General features: G+C 42.2%; 1 protein-coding gene and 1 long non-coding RNA gene across 2 annotated transcripts in view; one reads left to right on the forward strand and one right to left on the reverse strand.

Annotated features, from left to right (window-relative positions):
- ndufs8a (NADH:ubiquinone oxidoreductase core subunit S8a) overlaps nucleotides 1–23,438 on the reverse strand; it is a 340,733-nt gene that overhangs the window by 205,502 nt on the left and 111,793 nt on the right. The gene's annotated exons all lie outside the window — the stretch shown is intronic.
- On the forward strand, nucleotides 13,188–15,404 carry LOC132453787 (uncharacterized). Its single transcript, XR_009524805.1, has 4 exons — nucleotides 13,188–13,392; nucleotides 13,426–13,619; nucleotides 14,241–14,599; nucleotides 14,754–15,404. It is a non-coding gene; the product is annotated as an uncharacterized LOC132453787 (long non-coding RNA).

The raw sequence follows: 23,438 nt of genomic DNA on the forward strand, positions 1-23,438 counted from the left end.
CGATCGCGAACATCACAGAAAGAGTTGAAAACGTAAACAGAAAAATGAAGTCAGTGCCCGCAAAATTCTCTTCGTCCCGAAGTCGACCCACAATAAAAATCCTCCCGATGACAATTAATTACGTCCCCGGGACGACGGGACGTCGTTAATTTTAATCCCTGATAGTCGGTCGCATTTCATAACAAAAGTAATTATTAGTATACATTCTTTGTTCAGGACTGGCCAGTGGAGTCGATCTTCGTATCTCAAACCTTCCTGTTTGAGTCCCCACATCCACCATCTGAGGCTTTACCTGAACAGCTTAGATGAAAGAGATTCATGTTTATAGTTATTCACCATTACACATTCATTGGTAACAACACATGCAGTATCTAATGCAACCCAGTACACAATATATTTTTCTAACATTATGAAGTTCAGAATTTTCAATGTTTTCTGTCTGAAAAGTGTAAATTGCAAAATAGTAACCATGGAGAAAATGAAAATTTTTGACATGTCATCCTTATTTGTGATTGTATATGGCATGTAAGGTGAATGCTAGATATAAGCTAACTAACTAATGAACGATGGAAACATTGTATGTTGCACTGAGATCCACGATGAACCACTACTGGCTCAGGGTCCATCGTAGAGATGTCTCCATCTCCATCATCTTCAGGCTCTGAAGTGGTAGTTGCATGTGTCCCATCTTTGCTGGCAGCACTCTCTCACACAATCTGAAAACAGACCAAAACCACAACTTTAAAAAATGTAATCCTTTCATGAAAATCCCCCATTCATGCATTATTAGAAGACTGCTAGCAGCTAATATTTTTGAATTCCTCGCATGTGCCCTGTTGATACCAACATTCATAAGAAAACCAAGGCAACTCCGATGTAATATTGTAAAGCATTACTTGGATGCTTTTTCAAAAAAGATCATGTTATTAGCACAATAAATAAGTGTCAGGAGGCTCATGTGCAGCCTCGTGGGGCTAACGCGGGGCTAACAAGAGCAGCTATAAGCTGACGGCAGCTAGGCGGGCTCTCCTGCCTTCATGGTGCTAACTTCACTATCATCATTACAGTCAACAAAAGTAATGCCAAGACTAATCCATTATAGCGTCAAGAAAAAATACATTTGGAAAATTTACATGCAGGCCGGCTACATTTCGATGCAACATTTTTTTTATAGTATAGGTATTATAAGACTTACTGTGCAAAGCTCCCGTTTTCGGCGCACAGATTCTCTGCTAGTGCTAGACAGATGGCACAGCTCCATGGGTTGCGAGCCTAAAGCTAAGCTGCAGGCCCCGATGGTGTGTTGCCCAGGGTGCTTAAAGCCTGTGCCCATCAGCTGTGTGGAGTACTGAGTCTGGTCTTCAGCCTGAGCCTGCACCTCCAGAGGGTCCCCGTGCTGTGGAAGACGTCCTGCCTCGTTCCTGTACCTAAGAAGCCGCGTCCCAACGGCCCTCAGGACTACAGACCGGTGGCCCTGACGTCCTATGTCATGAAGACCCTGGAGAGGCTCATCCTGGAGCAGCTAAGGCCTATGGTCAGGCCCTTCACTGATCCACTACAGTTCGCCTACCAGCCCCGCCTGGGAGTTGAGGACGGCATCATCTACCTGCTGAACAGAGTCTACACTCATCTGGACAAGCCGGCAAGCACTGTGAGAGTCATGTTCTTTCACTTCTCCAGTGCCTTCAACACCATCCGTCCGGCTCTACTGGGTGAGAAGATGACTGCGATGGAGGTGGAGGCCCCCATCGTGTCCTGGATTGTTGATTACCTGACGGGCAGACCACAGTACGTACGCCTACAGAACTGTGTGTCTGACAAGGTGGTCAGCAACACTGGGGCCCCACAGGGGACTGTCCTCTCTCCCTTCCTCTTCACCTTTTCACCTCAGACTTTAACTATTGCACTGAGTCCTGCCACCTTCAGAAGTTTTCTGATGACTCAGCAATAGTTGGCTGCATTGAAAAGGGGGATGACTGTGAATACAGGACTGTTGTGGACAACTTTGTCGCTTGGAGTGAGCTGAATCACCTGCAACTCAACGTGACAAAGACGAAGGAGCTCATTGTGGATCTGAGGAGGGAGAAAACAGCAGCTGTGACCCCTGTTTCCATACAGGGGGTCCCAGTGGACACTGTTGAGGAATACAAGTACCTGGGGGTGTACTTTAATAACAAGTTGGACTGGACTAGAAACGCCGAGGCTGTCTACAAAAAAGGCCAAAGCCGACTCTTTTGCCTCAGGAGGCTGAGGTTCTTTAACATCTGCCGCACGATGCTGAGGATGTTTTATGAGTCTGTTGTAGCCAGTGCAATCTTCTTCGCTGTCACATGCTGGGGCAGTGGGATGAGGGTTGCAGACACCAACAGACTTGAAAGACTGATTAGGAGGGCCGGTGATGTTGTGGGGGAGGAACTGGACACCCTGACGACCGTGGCAGAGAGGAGGATGCTGTCCATGCTTCAGTCCATCTTGGACAATGTCTCACACCCTCTCTATGACACACTGGCCCTGCAGAGGAGCACCTTCAGCAGGAGATTCCTCTCACCCAGATGCACCACAGAGCGCCACAGGAAATCTTTCCTGCCTGTGGCCATTAAACTTTACAACGCCTCCCTTAGAATGTCAGACACCGTCCCTCTCTGTAATCTCTGACCTCAAACAAGGACTATAATTCTTGCACCTTTTGCACAATACTGTACAATTATTTTTGTACAGTGCTGTCTTTTGTGTATGTATGTGTATATATATATATATATATATATATATATATATATATATATATATATATATATATATGTGTATGTATATATGTATGTGTGTGTGTATATGTATATATATATATGTATGTATATATGGTGTTGTATTTATATTTATATTGTCCTTAAATTTGTTATTTGTATATTTTGTTTTTCTTAGGTTGTATCTTTTATCTTTTGTGTATGTATGTGTATTTATGTTGCATGTATGTGTGTATGTATATATATATATATATATATATATATATGTATACGTGTGTGTGTATGTATATGTATATATATGGATATGGATTTAAATGTTATATTTTATATTATATTTTATTCTTAATATTTATTTATTTATTTGTGTATGTATATCTGGAGTTCGTGACAAAAATAATTTCCCTCTGGGATTATTAAATTATTTATCTATCTATCTATCTATCTATCTATCTATCTATCTATCTATCTATCTATCTATCTATCTATCTATCTATCTATCTATCTATCTATCTATCTATCTATCTATCTATCTATCTATCTATCTATCTATCTATCTATCTATCTATCTACTATCTATCTATCTAACCCACTCACTTCGTCGAAATCCCAGCCGCAATTCCATCAGCCATCCTTGGTTGTAGCTGTCCGATGTGAAGTGTTTTTCACACAAGAACACCATGTCGCGTCACCGAGGAGGCAGCGAGGTTGCTTTTCTTTGACTGGACGAAACGTATCCAAGCATGGAAATGGTTGTCTTTCTTGTTTGGAAATCGGTGGACCAGATGGCCAGACAAGCTGGAGTTGTTGCATCCAAAACAAACACAAGAATGAACCATTTTGACAACTCAAACCTACTCAACTACAACGATCACGACAAGCTCTTTTCGCTCTTACCAACACTCCGACTACTAAACCCACAGCAGCGCCAATGTTTGCCTGTCGTTACGTCATAGGCACGTTCTCGAGGAAAGGGGCGGTTTTTTGGGAGCCTAGCTTAGAATAGGTACACTTTCTTCCGTGGGTGTTGTAAAACATTTGTATTCCTGTGTATTTATTTTTAAATGTACATTTTCATACAAGATTCTGTATGAATTAAGTTTTTCAATTAACTTGAAAGTTGCTCTTTAAATTGCCAAAGAGCAATCTTCTCTCCGTCGCAGGTGACGACGGAGAGAAGACGGCTTCAGACAGCTGTTTGCTAGAACCTCACTGCACACCACGCACTGAGGCTTTGGGCAATCTGTATCGCCGATCCTAGTGAAGCCCAGACCCAGATAATTGTCATCATATTTCCTTCTTTTTTTCCCTGTCTGGTGTTCACCCTCATGATCTCTTTTTTGCCATCTCCTTCCCTCCTCTTCGGTTTCCTCCGGTGCATCGTCTGACTCCCGCTCATTTTCTTTCTCGATTCTCTCCGTTTCTGTTGCCTCCAAATCCTCACTCTCTCTTGGTCCCTCTCCTCCATCGTGACTAACAAAATTATCAGAAGACGTCCCACTAGACAGTTTTCCTGATTTCAGCCAGTTAAGCATATTTATATATAAAGGAATGAATTAAACGAGTTGGCGCGCATATGGCAGTGCGTAGAAGAAGACAGCAGTGCGTAGAAGAAGACAGCAGCTGTCTTCTTCTATGTTTAAAATAGAGTTTTTTGATTTAAAATAAAAGGGATTACAAAGGAAATGTTTACTGTTCATGTTTTTTTAATTGTGTGGAAAAATCCCACTTAAAAAAACAGCACTGTAATTGTGTAATATTACACCAGACCGCCATTACATTTTTCATCTCGCGGACCCCCTGGTGGCAGCTCGAGTACCCCTGGGGGTGCGAGTACCACACTTTGGGAATCCCTGCATCATGGTTAGCGATACTTACCTTATTGTCACTCATATTAATGATTCTCTTTTCACAGGCATGACACAGCAAGGGAAAGACAGGAAAAAAAGGGTCTGTCGAAAGTTGTGGCATGAGGAGACTACAACGCTACTACAGCTCAGCGTTTACATGGGTGTATTGGATATCCTGAAGGAATATGTCATGATTTTCCAGGTAGGTGTTTACTTTTGTTCCACATTACTGAAACTGTGTAACCAATTATGTTTCTTACATTTAACAACAGTTTGTTTTACCTACACAAGGTAGCCAGACGTTGGTGCAGAAACTCCATGACAAGCAGTTTGAGCTGTTCCTGGCTTTTTTGGCTTGCTTCATAAAAGGGGAACACATCACTCAAGTGTCTCCCAGGGCTCTGGGAGAGATGGTGCTGGAGGATAACATGCTGCTGCCAGCCAGGGAGTTCTATGTTGAACAGGAAGCAGACATATTCAGGACCAGGAATCCCAATCATGCGGTTAGTACCCTGCACTAGAATAACATTTCATACTTCACTTTTTTTCCTGATTGTTTTTTTGAGATATATAGTAATTGTTTGTTTTGTGGTGTACTATGTTTCAGCTGCTAGAGCCAATCCTGAAACAAGTCAGAACAGCCTACACCACCACTGCTGTCTACATGCAGAAAAACTTCCAATGTCCAGCCAGACACTGATTGCCCTGTCTTCTCTGGATCCACTTCCATGAGGCCACTCAAAGGCAACCATCCAGCTGAAGTGGTTGGGTGTAATGCTAGACCACCTTTTACCAGCTGTCAAGGACATCCACAAAGAAATCCTACTGTACAACATTGATCTTAACGTGCCCACGTTCAAGGAGGGGGATAACATGGTGGAGTGGTGGGGTCATGTCTTTGACAACGGATCTAAGTACCCAGCCCTTGGTGCAATGGTAAAATGTGCCCTCTCCATCTTTCATGGACCCAGAGTTGAATTACCTTTCAGCCTTATGAATGAAATCCTTGACCCCAGAAGTGGAAACATGAAAATATCAACATTCGGTCCCATTCAAACAGTCAAATACACCCTCCAGTCGAGGGAGAAGACGGCTGTGGAGCTGTTCAAAAGGGAGGATGTGAGGTACGGGGAGTTGGACCGCACACTCTGTAAGAACATCTGTGCTGCAGGAAGCACTGACAAACTCCAAAGACAGCAGAATATGCTAGAAAAGCAAATGCAGCAGATCGAGTATGGCTGCCAAGCATCAGGCAGTGCTTCCTTGAGCAAAAGGCAGAAGGCTGAGGAAGAGAAGAGAGCAAGACTGAGGCATGCTGCAAAACAGCGAAAGCGGGCCTTTGAGACACTGGTCCAAGAAAAGAAAAATAAATAATGGCATACTCCTATTGCCCTGTCCTCCCACCTCTTTTTATTCTTCTCAATATTCTTGTTGGAGAGTATTAACTTTGTAATAAGTTATGTACCTATTGGGGCTGCCCTTGCACATAATAAATTAATACTTTGTTTGTAATTGTGCACAGTCCTGTAATTTTTCAGCTTGTGACTAACCTAATACATTAAAAAGTAATAAGAAATTTGCATTTAGTAGTTTATTTTTCAAAAAGAGAACTCCCCGAAGTATAATCTGTTGCGTTATTTAGAAATGGTATTCGAATCAGGATCGCTTTTAATTTACATTTATTTCGCATTGTTTCAGTATGGTAAAAATGAAGCTAAAGGAGGGGAATAGTAAATTGACGCTCGGAGCAACGCTTAGCAGAGTATCCGGTTGCCCTGCCTTTAGAGAATCTCTCTCACCTCTTCTGGGTCCTGCTCTGTATAAATATGGAGTAGGCGTGGGCTATATGACGTATTGCGTGCTCTGATTGGCTATGGTTTTGAGAGCCTGCCTCCGGCTTCCTCATATGTGTGATGATGCTGCTAGCTTGTGGCCATGAGCAGTTATTACAGCTTTTATGTTTGGTCCTGCTCCCATTGTGGCTATGTGCAGTTATTACAGCCTATATGTTTGGTGCTGCTTCCTTGTGGCTATGTGCAGATATTGCAGCTTATTTGCGTCACAAACCCTGGAACCGCCTAGTGGGTCTGTTTTTCTCAGCTCACGCATCATTCTCACCTTTTTCACCCCGAGCCAGTTTGCATGCCTGCATTCTCCCTGGCCCTGCGCACCTTGTCAAAGTGTGTTGGACGGTGTTGGGACCGCTCAGGTGTCAGGGAAAGAGGGTTCTCTTCTACCTTGACGACCTACTTATTCTGAGCAACTCGGAGGAAGCTGCGAGAAGGGACACATTGACGGTGATAAACCATCGATCTTTCCTGGGTTTTGCAATCAACTGGGAAAAGAGCTCCACGCTCCCCAAGCGGCAGATAGTCTTTGCCTGGACTCAGCCACCATGACAGCGATGCTCTCGCCTCCTCGAAGAGACGCCGAGCTGTTGGCACCCTCCCGCTTAAGCGTTCGCAGAAAAGTGACCTCACTGCAGAAACGTGGCTGCAGGGGCGCCGCTAGGGATTTTGGGCCCCATGAAAATAATCTTTACAGGGCCCCCAACACAGAGGCAACATTTTTTGATGCTATTTATCATACAATTATGCATTTTAATGGTATTTTTGACTATCATTACCATATTTGGGAAAGAAGAACAGCATGACAGTTGACATGTACAGTAGGGGAAGAACTGAGCACTCTGAATACAATGGAATTCATTTGAGTCATTTATTTGCTGCACCACTGATTCTTAAATTGGAAATAAACTCTTCCATGAAAAAATAGCAATTATAATCAGTGGAGAGAAAAAAATCTCAGCAAAAACAAAAACGCCATCAGAATACAAAATGGCCATATATGATTTCTCATCATTTAAGTAGAACTTAATATATGAAAGAATGGCAAATATATATATAATATAACGTTGCCGACTGAGTCAAGCTTCCTTTTGCAACCTTTCAATCACTGGTCCTTGCTCAACTCTTCTCACCAAAAGCAACGCCGAGCCTTCTCATGTGCAAAATCACTTATCAGGTCTTTGAAGTCCAGCTTTCTAGCCAACTGACTCTCAATTGACAGCATGGCAAGACTGCAAAGTCTTTCCTGAGACATTGTGGACCTCAAATAGTTTTTTATCATTTTTAGTTTACTGAACGCTCTCTCACCACCAGCAACAGTAACTGGCAGGGTGCAAAATATGCGCAAGGCGATGCACACTTCTCCAAAGATGCTTTGCAGCTGCAGCTTACAAATTGCATTCAGGAGTTCAAGAGGGGACAGGTTAGGGGGGAAGTTGGCTGCATGTAAACTTCTCTGATTGGACTGAGAGCAGTCACCCCAGTCTGCTGCACACACCACAGATGTTCTCCTCTGTTCTTACTGCACGTCTTCTATTTCATTTTTTAAAGGGGTTTATGCTTTTTAAACCATTAAAATAGTTCAAAATGCCTTTTATTTAATTCATTTTAATTAATGAATTACCTTTATCTTTGTATTGTTTTGAGACTGTAGTAAAATGTATTATATTTTGTATTATATTATGTATTATTATTATTATTATTTCAACACACACAGCTGCTCACCTCCTTCCTCATGTGGGGGCACTGGGGCTGATTCAGGGGCAGGGGGAGTTGGGGGCTGACAGACAGCTGCTGCAGCTTCTGGTGCACTTGACTCTGTTCAGAATGAGGCATAATTTTGACAGAGGGGAGATCAACTATTATTGAATAAGAACAGCTTGATAAATGTTTGACTGGATTGATTATTTAACTAATATAGCAGTAAAATGTAAAACTCCACAAAGTTAATATCCATAACTTTCCACCACAACAAACCCACCTTTTTTTTGGAAATACTGGGTGACATATTGTCGACCCTTCAACTCCTTCTCCTCTCTTAATTTATTTTCCTTTCTTTTTTGGCTGCCTGATTTTTGAGGCATACTGCTGTCTCCTCCGCTTTGCCCGCTGTGGCGCGCTGTCTGTGACAAATCGCCGGTGCGCTACCGGCTGCAGCTGATCCAGTCGGACTGAACCATTTTACGTAAATAGAGGGGCGGAAGGGGGGGCCCTGCAGGGGTTGATGCTTCCAAAACAAATAAAGGAATTGTTACCAGGACATGGAAAATAAAACATGTGTGATTATATGTTAGTTAATAACTTAGTGTCATTATTTTTTCTGTATTATAATTTCATCATCATTAGGGGCCTCTCTGGGCCCCCCTCCATCATGGGCCCCTAGAATCCGTCTCCTTTACCCCCCCTTTTCGGCGCCCCTGCGTGGCTGCACCATACGCCTGTTTGGGCTGATGGCAGCCGCCCATCCCGTGGTTCCCCTGGGTCTGCTCTTTATGCGAAGTCTCCAGCGGTGGTTGGTTCGCCAACGTTTGGACCCCAAGCGACACAAGCTCAGGGTACTCCTCGTACCCCGTTTGTCACCAGACCTTGAATATTGTTGACGGATTGGGGAGGAACGTGCCTATGCGGCCCTCGATATGTGTGGAATATATCTTGGCTTTACGCTAAATGTCTTCTGTTCATCACGACTGAAGAAAGTTGTCAGTTGTCCACAGATTTAATGATTAGAAAAGGGTAAAACTGAGAATAAACAGAGAGCATAATCTGGGAAATTCAATGTAAACTTGTTGTAAACACACTGTAAACACACGTCATTACACACTTATGTCTAAACATGTATCTAGTCGCCATTTGATGTCAAACTGCGCAAAACAACTCTTAAAACATCAAATAATGAATACAATCATACAATCACACAATACATACAATCATACGGTTAAGGTTATAATATCACATTACATACCAACAATGCTACGTATGGTATACGATGGAATATATTGCTGGTGTAAACAAACAGTTGGACATAGCGGAACTCTTTGCCACGTGACTTCCTGAACTACCCCCTAGTGGCAGGTTACATGAATTGACGTAACAACTTGGGGAACTACATTACAGTAACAGAACACTCCCGGTCAGACGTTATTGAAATGCCACTACCTAAACAGTCCATAGCAGTTTTTATGCCTTATTCTCGGGGGCTAAAAGCAGGACCAACTCGTTAACAGGCTGCACAAACATTTTAGTCCCGTCTTTCTTGGAGACCCTGATCTCCACCTTGTGCACTCTGCTGTCTTTGCTGGGAAAGATTTGAGTTAAAAGTCCCAGAGACCATTTATTTCTCTTTACTTGGTCGTCCTTGAGAAGCACAATGCTTCCAGGCTGAAGGTCCGGCTTGGAAGACTGCCACTTCCGTCTTTGAAGTGAGGAAAGGTACTGTTTCTTCCATCTATTCCAGAAGGTTTGAGCCAGATGTTGGAATTGGCGCCATTGATGTCGAATGAGGTCTTTGACCTGGTCATCGACTGGGGCAGAAATAATGCTCAATTTCTGAGTGAGGAGGGTTGCCGGTGTAAGTATGAACGGATCATCTGGATCAGTTGACAGCTTTGAGGTACCTAGCTGTAGGAACATAGAGTCCAAGATCCTTTGTGCTACACCAATCATCCTCTCCCATGAGCCCCCCATGTGAGAGGCGTTCGGAGGATTGAATATCCATCTGCAGCCTTGATCCAACAGGAACTTCTCCACAGAACTGCTGTTGATGTTGGAAGGAATCTTGAGCTCCTTGCATGTACTGAAAAACTTGGTTCCTCGATCAGAACGGAGGAGTTTCACTGGGCCCCTGATAGCGAGGAAGCGCCTGAGGGCGTTAATGAAGCTCGAAGTATCCAGGGACTCGATGAACTCTATGTGCACGGCTCTTACACTCATGCAAGTAAATAACACTGCCCACTGATTACTCTGGGCGAGGCCACCCCGAGTCCGACGCAAACACACCGTCTATGGGCCGAAAACATCCAGACCAACGTTTGTGAATGGAGGTTCAGTCGAAAGGCGATCCGCAGGAAGATCCGTCATCTTCTGTGTCTGAGGTGTGCCAAGTTTACGGCATGTGACACATCCAAAGATTACGCTACTGACTCGCCTTTTTCCACCGACGATCCAGAGACTGGCAGTGCGTTTTCTGGTGGTGATGTCTGACAAAAAGCGTTGCTATATGGTGCTTGTGTCACCCTCCGATAAGGAGACTGACAGGAAGTGAACAAAGAGGCACGACTCAAGACAGGGGATGCGAAAGTTCAAGTTTACTTCAATTAAGCAGGCAAGGGGTCGGTAACGGGAAGGCAGACAGATAGGCGGGGAGCCGGGGGCGGATGAGTCGACCGTCCGGTTGGGGACCGAAGGTCGACAGGATATCAGACAGGCGATGGTTCGGCAACGAGCAGGCAGGCAGAGGTTCGACGACAGGTGGGAGGTCGGACAGGCGATGGGTCGGTAACAGGTAGGCAGGCAGGATCTCGGCGACAGGCGGATGGTCGGGCGGGTGAGGATTCGGTAACCGGTAAGCAGACAGTATCGACAGGGACTAGGCATCAGGCGGGAGGTCAGACAAGCGAGAGAACGGCAACAGGCAGGCAGGCAGATATGAGATACACAGAGATAGAGAATGCGGGAAAGCTCAGTCAAGACTAGAGACGATCTGGCAGAGACTGGTTGGGGGCAGAGGGTTAATATAGAGCAGTGGTTCTCAACCTTTTTTGAGAAAACGCCCCCCTGACCTTACCCTGATCCTCTGGCGCGAACCGCGCTGTATTATCACTGTTCCATTGCGCATAGACAGTAAAAAGTAGCTGAGACATTAGAGGGGTTAGAAACCAATAAATGAAAATAGGCTATCTATTTCAGGTAGCCTATTTTTTCACCCAAAAAAAATAATAATAATCTGGAATCACGTTCCCAGCGCCCCCCTAGGTTGTGCGAACGCCCCCCAGGGCCCCGTTGAGAAACCATGATATAGAGGGAACACAGGTGAGGATGGTTGGGTTGATTAGGGAATTGCAGGGTGAATGTGAAACTCAGCAACGGATCATGACAGCTTGCCAGGGATGATGAGCGGGGATTTCTCATCTGGCTGGAGTTCTGCTTCTCTAATACGGCCGCCAACTATCGACCGATTTCTTGGAAAAAATAAACAACTGGGCTTAGTGAGCGAGCGTACGATTATACGATTAAATATCAGTGAAATGGTAAATGCATGTTGTCTTTGTATTTTCTGTGTCATGCCAGATTAATAAAATATTTGAATGTCTCGTCAATCTGTCTCGTTCTTTCATGGTTCGTTCTGCCGCACGCGACCCGGGACCCCCACCCTGATGGATCTTGATTGATTATTGAGTGGGGATGGCCATCTCACAATAGGGTTAAGTTACTGTTAACCCAAGAAAAATCTAATACGCCCAGAATAAACACAACTGTACATAAATTACTTTTAACCCTATTTCAGGGTCTTAATTCAAGATAGGAAAAGTGTATTACAGAAGCATCCTAACTGCCAAAATCTTACAAAAAGTCTCCTAACTTTACGATAACTGTTTGGCCATCCTAACTTTTGCGTCGGACATCATCTAGCTGTAGTTATCAGTGTGAGCAATGGATGCGATAATTTTGTTCGGCATTTTAGAAAATGAAGACAACCAGATCAGCTGTAATTTATACATAGAAAGGCTGTTAAGCGACCCGGACGATGTGCTGCGTTTTGATGACGAAACCCTCATCAACTGCTATAGATTCCTTCGGGCGATGATACTTCAGCTAGCCGAGCAGCTGCGACCAGCGCTGGAGAGGCCAACGAGGCGACACGGGGCTGTCCCGGTAGTCGTTTAACTGACCTCTCTCTCTCTTTTTGCAAAAATCCCCTTTTTGCAAAAGGGGATTTTCAGAGCGAGGTTGCAGACATGGCGAAAATGTCCAAGCCGGCAATTTCTCGTAATATGAGGAAGGTGGCAACAGCGATAAGCAGACTGGCCCCTCAATATATTGTGTTCAGGAAAACTGAGGAAATCACGGAAATCAAGAATGCTTTCTACCGGGAGTGCCGGTTGCCCGTTGTAATCGGGCTGGTTGATGGGTCGTTGTTTCCCATCAATAAAAAAATAAAAATAAACGAACAACCCCACTCACACTTGTGTTATATTGCTTAAAGTTGTCAGTTCATCTTTTTTCATTGATTTTGCGTTGGTCACTAATAGCAATGAATGCCCTCTGAGTCGGTTTTGGTACAAAAAATATTAATGAATATTCATGACATGCAATTAAACTTCCAGAGAGAGAGAGAGAGAGAGAGAGAGCGGAGAGGAGTTGAGGAAGACCACTCCCGCGTCTCCCGCGACTCCCGCCATGCCCCGTGAACGAATGAATGAATGGCCCGGGAACCACGGGCAACGCGGACTCTACGAAAACAGATCGCACGCAGAGGCCTAATAAGGCCTATATATTTTGCATTTGAAATGCAGCAGACTTTTCGTGGGGACTGCGCACCGAGCAGCTGGAACTGAACAAGAAGGAGGAAGGAGGAAAACGGGCTATGAAACAAATTTAAAATTTTTTTTGTTTATCAGTGTTACTATAGAGACTACTACTGTCATTTGGACAAAGCCCCTCAGAAGTGTTGCTTGCAAGACCGAATGGTTCAGAATGTGGTGGAAAGACAATTTTTTTTTCTATCTCGAAAAGGCCGGAAAAGGGGCGTGACCTCACAGCAAATCGCAAAGTGTTAAAATCCCAGAGTATTCATGACCAGAGTAGATTTTATACACTTTGGTGTTGAATAGGCACTAAGTACATTTTTTGGGGTGTACCAGAAACACTCTTGGGTGTTGTCTCTAAGTATAATGCTGGTGTAGAGTAATTTAAGTGTTTATTTTAGGATGATGGACTCCCTGAGTGTACAACGGTTGAGTGTCCAACTATCCCGGTGGCACGTCGGTTTAGGTTTCGATTCGTCATTGGCTCGCTGCGCCTTCTCATTGGTTGAATCTAGAGACATGTGACCGTTTGTCCTCTTCCACACTACGCAGCAAACTGTTTCGGCAGAGACGGTTGACTAGAGAGGATCGAATCAATATCGCCAAGGAATTGCTCCGAGTGAGCGAAGACATTTTTGAACTTCATGGGAATGTAAACAGGTAAGAAAAGTACCAAGTGAATAATGCACAGGGTTTCTATGTTTCATAGTTAGTTGTGCGTATGTCCTTCAAATAGGTCAGAAATTGTATTCATAATGGGTCTTAAGAAGGTATTAGAGGCTTACATTTAACTTGTTCAAACCTGCAGAAACCCTGAATGCAGAATATTCAGCATTTCTTCCTCTTTTAGATCTGATAACCAACTTATAAATGCTAACGATTTTAGCTAACGTCAAACTTAATGGCCAATGCTAATGAGGCACATGTCTTCAATTTAGCTAACGCCTCGTTAACATTTTTAGCTAATGCTAACGAGGCACGTGGCTTTAATTTAGTGGGAGCGTGTCTATGTTCCCCGGGTCCTATGTTCCCCGGGTCCTATGTTCCCCGGGTCCTATGTTCCCCGGGTCCTATGTTCCCCTCTTTGTATGAGACTGGGGAACATAGGACCCTTTTTTATTTATTTTTTTTAAAGGGTCCTATGATAATAACCTGTTTGTATTTGGCCACCTTTTTAGATGCTGACTATTTATTGACAAGAACTTTTTGAACCTTTTATGTTGTGTCATGTGCTTTCATCAGGTGTATTTCATGCTCAAAGTATGTGCTCTCCCTTTTCAGGTTGGGATAGTGACATGGCCTCACTTCTCCTGCTGGTCTACCTCCTGCCACCACCTCCAAGTGGAAAGAAGGGAGCTGTCAAAATCAGTATCCGGGAAGCTGTGGATCGTGTAGTGAAGTTTCACAGGGTAATTGTATCCTGATAATTGTTATTTTATTTTTAAAGGTCCCATGGCATGCCGCCAGAGCTTGTGTGTTGCTGATGGATGTCACAATCTCTGTGTTGGCCAATCTACTTATCGAGTCTTGAAAACAACATGGCGTCGACGGGTGATCTACTGATGGCATTGTGTGTATAAAATGTACTTTTTAATAAACAATCTGTACACTTACAAAGTTCTCAATGCCTCGTTTTATATGTTAATACCCTTATTGAACTACCAAAGAAGTGTCGGGCTACTTCTAGCCTTTTAAATGGTTAAAAATAGCAATTTATTTTTTACCATAACCACTGCCCCATTGTTCCAAGTTTATAGCGTTTTGATAGAATCAGCTAAAAACAGCCAACTGAAGAAAGCGTCTATGCGTTTTTTTGTGCTCCAAAACGAACGTTTCAACTCATTATCATACAAAACATATCCCAAATCCGTTTTACACCGGAATTCCCCTTTAATTGGTTGACGGGGACACATTTATTTATTTATTTTCAAGTTGTTTGTTACATCATATAAATGTAAAACTAAATATGGTTCTTGATGTAAAATAATTAAAGTTTAACTATAATGTTAACTATATTATATATGTATGCACTGTAACAACAACAGCAGCAAGAATCTAATGTGTAGACTATTCATTCATGAAGTGTTGATAATTCACCTCAAAGGTGTTGGTTGTACACCAGTCAGAGTACATTCTCACTCTAGAAGTATTAAATAATCAGATCTGCGAAGTGCTACAAAGCACTGACTTGGAGTACATATTTTCTCTCTCTGGGGTTCTAGGTTTACACTGCAGGTGTAAGGAAGCACTGAATGAGTGCCCAAAAGTACCACTAATAGAGTACATTTGCACTCTCAAAGTGTTCAAATGTAACTCTAAATTTGGAGTACATATTTTGCTCTTCTAACAGTGTTCAGCGAACACTGAACTCTTGGACCTATATATACCCCGAAGTGAGTGTTAAATGTACACCCATAGAGTACAATGTACACTGTGGTTTTTGCTGTGCTCCAACAGTACAGTAAATGTACATAAGACAGAAGTTAGTTTCTACTCCCCATTTTTTGTGGGATGGAGGTGTACATTTGTGGCTTAAGGTGTGTAGACACAGCTGGCCTATGGCCACGTTTTTGAAGTCTGGGGTCAAAAGGTCAAAAGGAGCCGGCACCACGCCGCTTGTGAGATAACAAAAAGTTAATGTGTATTTCTCTCGTAACTTTTTGTCATTATTAAAGAGAGGCCTGATTCTCAGATATGCATGTTGGATGGCTAGGGTGTAGGTCTGGGAAGAACTTCAGGCCAAAATCTTGCAAGCGAGCCGCTGGGTGAGGTGCAACGAGATGGAGCACTTGCTGAGTCATTTCCTGTAGGGCTGGAGCCACAGGTTGAAGCGTATGCGTTGAGTCCCCCTTTGATATATAAGAGACCCCAAGGTACAGTTTACTTACATTTTCTCAACTCAGTCACCTATTGCATCACTTCCTTTAGGGCTTCGGCCTCCTAATTGATCATTGTAGTATAATTGAATGCCCTCTTTCATATATATGATACCTCCACCACTGGGACGTGGCAACAATTCTCCAAATCCATATGGGGAGGGGGGGGGGGGATGCTTGTGGACAGTAGGGGTGTACACTAGACATAAATAGGAAGTAAACTCAGGAGAAGGAATGACCTCTCACAAATATTTATTCAATAAATTGTTTTAAATAACCCTGCCTCGTTAAATCAATGAGCTTGGTGTTTTGCTTTCAAAAATAGGTTGGTACCTTGGAATATCTGTCTATTTTTTAACGATCGGACCCTAGTTTACGACAAAAACAACACAATTGACGGCAGCTCCTTTGCTGCGTGGTTTTTAGAGCCATGTAAGGATTAGAGGGGGTGGTCGATAGCAACCACCATAGCAACCATGACGGGCAAGTGACTGGATGCAGCCCCGTTGGAAAAAAAAGAATACCACCCTACACGCTCAGGAGATTAATGATGTTTAAATTATTAGGACCATGAAGTCTTTATTTGCATGGGTTTACATTTCGTTCTGTGTAGCATGGAAAAATCTGAGAAAACACTCCCATTCAGAATGCATTAGTTTACATTTCGTTCTTTTAAGCACGGTTCTTTTTATTTATTTATTATTTTCAGTTTTTGAGGAGCGGCTTCAAAGATGCTAATTTTTCTTCAATAATCCAAAATCCAATGGAAAAACCCGTTGGCTTTTTGTCAAGGGAACCGAGGGCGACGCTCACTTCCGGGTTGGCCAACACACGTCATCCCTCCACCACTCTATGCTGTAAAAACATATGTTCAAGTTGAATGATAATGCATGAATTTATTCTTTATTCTGCCATTGTAACACGGTAAATAAATGGCAAAAAATGGGCTGAGAACGAATTCGTATTTACGATATGTTCAATAAAACGTAATCACGGACATAATACGTTTTTTAGACAAACATAATTGAGAATGCCGAATAGTTCTCTGGGAACGTAATTTTGATGAGAAAGGGTTGCTCGGTCTGTCTTGGTCTCTATAGCAACGACCTCAGCTACCCAGCACTGATCAAAAAAACGATTGTTTCCCTCAATCAAAGCACAAAACAGGACAACTGATGCCCATAAACTTAACCCACACATGTTGTGTAATTAACAAGGACACGTTGGTGTAGTTGAGTTGAGGAATGTCACAGATTTCACTGTAAAATCGCCGTTAATGTGCAGCCATCGGGTCTTCCGTTAGCCAATGGGATGAATGAATGCTCATAGCTCCATACAATGCCGTGGAGGGATTACATTGCAATGAGTGGAAAACCCCCTGCGTCGAAAAAAGAAGCACATGGTCCTGCGTTAGCCAATGCGATGAATGCTCATAGCGTCTCTATGTGCAGCCATCGGCTCTTCCGTTACCCAATGGGATGAATGCTCATCGCTTCATATATTGCTTTGGAGGGATTACATTGTAATGAGTGGAAAACCCCCTGCGTCGAAAAAAGAAGCGCAAGGTCCTCCGTTAGCCAATGGGATGAATGCTCATAGCGTCTCTATGTGCAGCCATCGGGTCCCCGTGAAGGGGTTACATTCTAACGAGTTGAAAACCCCATGCGTCGAAAAAAGAAGCGCAAGGGTACCCTTTTGCGTCAGAAACTGAAGCCAAAGTCACTGACCGTTCGTCAAAAATCGACGCGTTCGGAGTGAGAATGTGTTGTCTGAAGAGGTTTCCCATGCCCATGATGCTGTCCTTAAATGGAGGGCAACGGCGAAGATGTTTCTCTTCAATTTAAGTCATCATGGTTACAGATGAATTGTTCATTTAATAAATGAAAAATGTATTCATGAGTCCTTGAGTCATTTTATCTGTAATAAGATGCCGCAGATAATTTAGCAGTCTGAGGTAGCAAGTTTGACGTTTTTTCCAGTCTGCTGGCAAGGTATCATCACACACAAAGATGCTGGGTAAACTACTTGGTGGTGGATAGATGTACACTGAAGATGTGAGAGGCCATTCAGAACAACCACCAGGATCATCCACTTCATAACATTTTCATGGATCAAGAAAAAAAAGGCAGTGGTGGACATCTCCCCTTTCTTCACTGCAGGATGCAAAGATAATAATTGTACTTTTTTTTGCAGGGGAATGGCTTGGTCTGCATTACATAATTTGATCAGAAGAGTGTTCATTGTTGCTAAATAATATAAACTTTTCTTTTGGTAATGATTTTCATTGATCATTGGCTTTATTCAATCATTAAGATATTCCATGGAAGGGGTTGCATTTGTTTTGCACCACTGCCCTTGATTACCTGGACAAGTCCCAAAATACACTCCACACAAACAGACAAATACAGTACCAAAGGTTATGACACATCAATAAATAGTGCATGACGCAGTATGGGTGAGAAAATAGGTCAGGTATAATGATACAAATAAGATAACTAAAGATGAAAGTACAAAAGATGGTGGTGTACTGGATGCCCTCTATAGAAATGTAATATTTTAGGGCTGATCAGGAGGTAGGCCTAAAACCTCCTGGCAAAGTAAATATTTGAGTAAATAAAATAGTCAGCATGAATACAACTAAACAGAGAGGTTAACAAATTGAGGTTGGCTAAAAAGTGGTTTCTGTTAGTGACACAAACGATGACAAACCTATTTATTAATAGCAAAAACACAATATGTCTATGCGAAAGACAGTGCAAACACGGTTTTTATGTTCACTTAATTTTTATTAACAATTTAAAATCTAAAATCTAAACAGGGCTTGGCGTGTGACGTGCGTGACATGGGCGGGGCTTGACCGGCTGGAGTTCAAGTCCCGCCTTCCCGCAGGCCGCAGCCGTTACCCACTCAAAGTAGGAGTAGGGTCTATCTGCAGCTGGAGCCACTTGCCAAACAAGCCCATTGCTCTGCCAAACACGCCCACCGGCCAAACAAGCCCATTGTTCGTTGCTATCTTATAATTGGTCCATGGTTGCCATGGTGGCCATCATGGGGGAAAAAAATAATCAGCGCCACAGCCACTGTTACCGTCTTTAAACAGCGCTCCATTCAATTTGTATAGAATGCAAACAAACTGGATAAAAACGTGATAAAACGTGCCTTTCACAAATACACGTTACTGTCTCCACGACTCGTCTGTCTATACGAGCTGTTTGTTTTGAAAATAATCCACCCATTGACATCTTAAAGGGGACATTATGAAAACAGCACTTAGCCTGGGATTTGGGGTGTTGTTGTGGGTACATGGTGCTCCCACACGCATACAAACTTTGAAAAAAGTCTGTACATGATTTTTTGAGTGAGATACACATTTCTGGAAGCAAAGGTTTTCCTCCACTTTTGTCACGTAGGCTACTGACCCTGGCGCCTCTCTTCTTATCCACGGTTTCCTTCGTAAGGGATCACAGCTTTTTCTTAGGTTTACAAACCGTTTTAACATTTGAATAACTTTTAGGCATGCAGCTTTTAGGCATGTTGTGACTGGTTGTGGATCAACCTGGATCATGAACTTAGACGCAAAGAGCCTCTCCTCTCCTTCTCCGTAAGGAAAGCCTCATAAGGTATCTGTTAAAAGCATGTTTAATTTTGTAAGCTTTGTAAAAATCTCATGCTTAACGCTTGGCAGTAGTTAAGACATTTCAGACTATTTCTATCTAGAATCAACAAAATGATATGAAGCCAGCAGTTGATATAAGACACATTTTATTGAACAAAAATGGAAGCCTTTGTCAAAAAGAACAAGAGCTGTTTCAAAACATTTAACTCCATTCTTTAAATTCTAAATTAAATTCTAAAATGCTTTAGCCTGTACCAATAAATTACTGTGATTAAATGAGAGATGTGTCTTCTTTCAAGCTGAAGACATCTTTGTCCATGGTATTTCCACTTCCCTAAAGGGATACACAAATTCACATGAATACAGCTCTGATGGTGGACATTGTCTTTGTATGAAATTAACTTTATACTAACCATCTCCTTAGAAGGAAAGCTGTAAGGCCTCTTATTGAAAACATGGTCCTCGTCAGAGTCCAACGGCATCTGTAGACCAAACATCATTATTGCGCAATCATGTTTAATATGCAAAGGTTTATTCTTTTAAAAAGCGATGCAGGTTGGATTCAGAATGACACAGTACCAAACTAAACATACTGCACGAGCCATAAAGACACATGGAGTACTTAGCACTGACCACTGTGCAGCTTGAAAGTCTCCTTTTTCGTGCAATCCTGAAGACAGGTGGGACATTGTCTCGGAGGGTTGATTTTCCTTCCTCAGTAAAGTGGGCAAACTTCCTCCCATACCTCCAATTAAAACACCAGAGCATTCCATTTATTACCAGGTCTTACCCCAAAGTCTTGTGATGAAACAGGATGGAAATAAATGCACATACATTGATTTTTAATATGCAGGACACTACACCTTAGGGGAACCATTCAAAATGTAAATTTTACAAATGTTATCATAGATGGACTTACCACAATACTTCACAACGGACCGCTGGTACCCCCCTGTCTTGTGGCATAACGGACACTGGAAAGTATCCCTGCCCATATCTGGTGAACTCCGGGCATGCACCATCTTTAGTCTATAGGAGAAGTTATATAATTAATATTTTAGTTTGATAATGGAAAATTCCTAAGGCACTAACGAGAGATTAACAAAAAAGCCTTCCTGATAGCAGTTTGAAAAAGACAACATTTTACTACAAAGTTTGTTTATTCAACATTTTCTGGTATAAATCTGCATAGAGACTGCCTCTACAGACTTGACTGCGGTGCCTTCTGATTTTTTCAGATGGCCTATGGTCTTTATGTGCCTTATTACATAATAGCTCAGCATACTATACATAGTAGTTCATATTATTAATACGCGTCACTCATTTCCACCGCTGATATCAACTGAATTTGATTGAATCAAAGTGCGGGAGGCAAAAAAACAAAACACCGCTAAGGTAAACGGGTAATGTAGTCTTTAGGAAAATCAACTAAAAAATCTAGGTTTTCTATAAAAGTCCATGGGCTTGATCGGCGTGATTTCTAACAGATCCAACATTTTAATTGCTGGTAACTAAGGCAAGGCAAGGCAACTTTATTTATATAGCACTTTTCATACACAAGGCAGACTCAAAGTGCTTCACATATAAACATTGTCATACAATAAAATAAAATAATAGATAAGTAAAAGAAAAACATATGCAAAGAAATGGGTAAAATAGAAAGTTAAAAAGGCATTTTAGTATTAAAATAGAAAATAAAGGCAAAGTTAAAAAAGCTTTTTAGAAAGTGCAATGTATTTAAGATTTAGCAGAAAGCTATAGCAAACATAAAAGTCTTCAGTCTTGTTTTAAAGGTGCTCAGTTGGGGCAAGTCTTAAATCCTCTGGGAGTTTATTCCAGTTATTTGTTGCATAGTAACTAAATCCTGCTTTCCCATGTTTTGTGTTTACTCTGGGGATAATTAACAGATTGGTCTCAGCGCTTCTTAGTGGTCTAGAAGGCTGATGTAGTGGAAGCATATCAGTTAAATATTTTGGGCCTAAACCATGTAGGGATTTATAGGTAAGCAACATAATTTTAAAATCAATTCTCTGACCTACAGGAAGCCAATGTAACGATTTCAGAATTGGTGTAATATGATCAAATCTTTTGGTCTTTGTTAGAACTCTAGCAGCAGCATTCTGAACAAGCTGAAGCTTCCTCACAGTTTGTTTTGGGAGACCTGTAAGGAGACCATTGCAGTAATCAAGCTTACTAGTGATAAAGGCATGTACAAGTTTTTGTAAGCCTTCGGTGGACATGAGCCCTCTAAGTCTTGCTAAATTTTTAAGGTGATAATATGCCGATTTTGTAACTGATTTGATGTGACTGTCAAAATGTAAATCTGAATCCATGATAACCCCTAGATTTCTGGCTTTGGTTGAGGTTTTCAGGGACAGAGAGTGAAGGTGTTGGGTTACTTTAAGCCTTTCCGTTTTAGAACCAAATACAATTATCTCTGTTTTGTCCTCATTTAGTTGAAGGAAATTTCGGCGCATCCATTCCTTCACTTGCTCAATGCACTGGCACAGCAGATCTATGGGCCGATAGTCATTTGGTGATAGCGATACATAGATTTGCGTGTCATCAGCATAGCAATGATGGTCAATATTGTTATTTTGCATAATTTGCCCTAGTGGGAGCATGTAGATGTTGAATAAATAGGGTCCCAAGATCGAACCTTGTGGGACTCCACATGTCACGTTGGTTGATTCTGATACAAAGTCGCCAATGGAAACAAAGTAGTTCCTATTTTGTAGGTAGGACCTGAACCAATTTAAGACGGTGCCTGAAAGCCCCACCCAGTTTTCTAACCTTTCCAGAAGTAATGTGTGGTCTTCAGTGTCGAATGCAGCACTGAGGTCAAGTAGCATTAGTATTGAGGTTTTGCCAGAATCTGTGTTAAGACGGATGTCGTTTACAACTTTAATAAGGGCGGTCTCAGTGCTGTGCAGGGGTCGAAATCCTGATTGGAAGGTGTCATAGCAACCCGTTGATGCCAGGAAGTGATTAAGTTGCTGGAGGACAACTTTCTCAATGATTTTACTTATGAAGGGTAGATTTGATATTGGTCTGTAGTTGTTAATAATAGAGGCATCTAGGCTCCGCTTTTTTAAAAGGGGTTTAATAACTGCAGTTTTCAAAGCTTTTGGGAAATTGCCTGACTGGAGAGAGTTGTTAACTATCTGCAATATGTCTACTGCTAGGCAGTCGAAAACATTCTTAAAGAGGTTGGTAGGTATAGTATCAATAACAGAGTCTATAACATTAAAGCATGCCATCCTTGCCACGTTATTTTTGCCTGAACAGGGTGGTAGTCCAACATTTTTGTTTGAAGTGGAGATATTGATGGCGCGTCTGATACCTTCAATTTTATCAATATAAAAAGCTGCAAACTCATTGCATTTCTGCGTGGAATGGAGATCAGGTGGAATTTCTGTTGGGGGGTTGGTCAGTCTGTCAACAGTTGCAAATAGGGTTTTTGCATTATTAATGTTGGTTTTAATGATATTGGAGAAAAATGTTTCGCTAGCATTTTTTAAGTCTAAATTGTAGGCACGGAGGCTCTCTTTATAGATATCATGGTGGATATGAAGTTTTGTTTTACACCAGATGCGTTCAACCTTCCTGCATTCTTTCTTCTGTTACAGAAGCAGCTTTTCTCCAGGGTGCCTTTTGCTTTCCAGAAATCGTTTTAACCTTATAAGGTGCAATGACATCTATGACTTTCAAAATTTTCTAATTAAAGTTTTCTACAAGATCATCAGCAGAACATGGGTTTAGAGGTGGTAGCAAGGAGATGGCCTTTTTAAAAAGTACATTAGAATCTTCATTGATATACCGTTTTTTGACAGTGTTTGATATTGTCTGTATGTCGGGAATAAAAGATATGTTAAAGAAAACACAAAACAGAAAACTAAACCAAATTGAGGTGATTGTTAGCACTTAAGCTAACTGAACCAATGTTAGTTGTTTGTTTGAGAAACAATGTTTCTTAAAGGTTGGGTA

The sequence above is a fragment of the Gadus macrocephalus genome, chromosome 3 (assembly GCF_031168955.1).
Source record: "Gadus macrocephalus chromosome 3, ASM3116895v1".
Classification (NCBI taxonomy): Eukaryota; Metazoa; Chordata; class Actinopteri; order Gadiformes; family Gadidae; genus Gadus; species Gadus macrocephalus.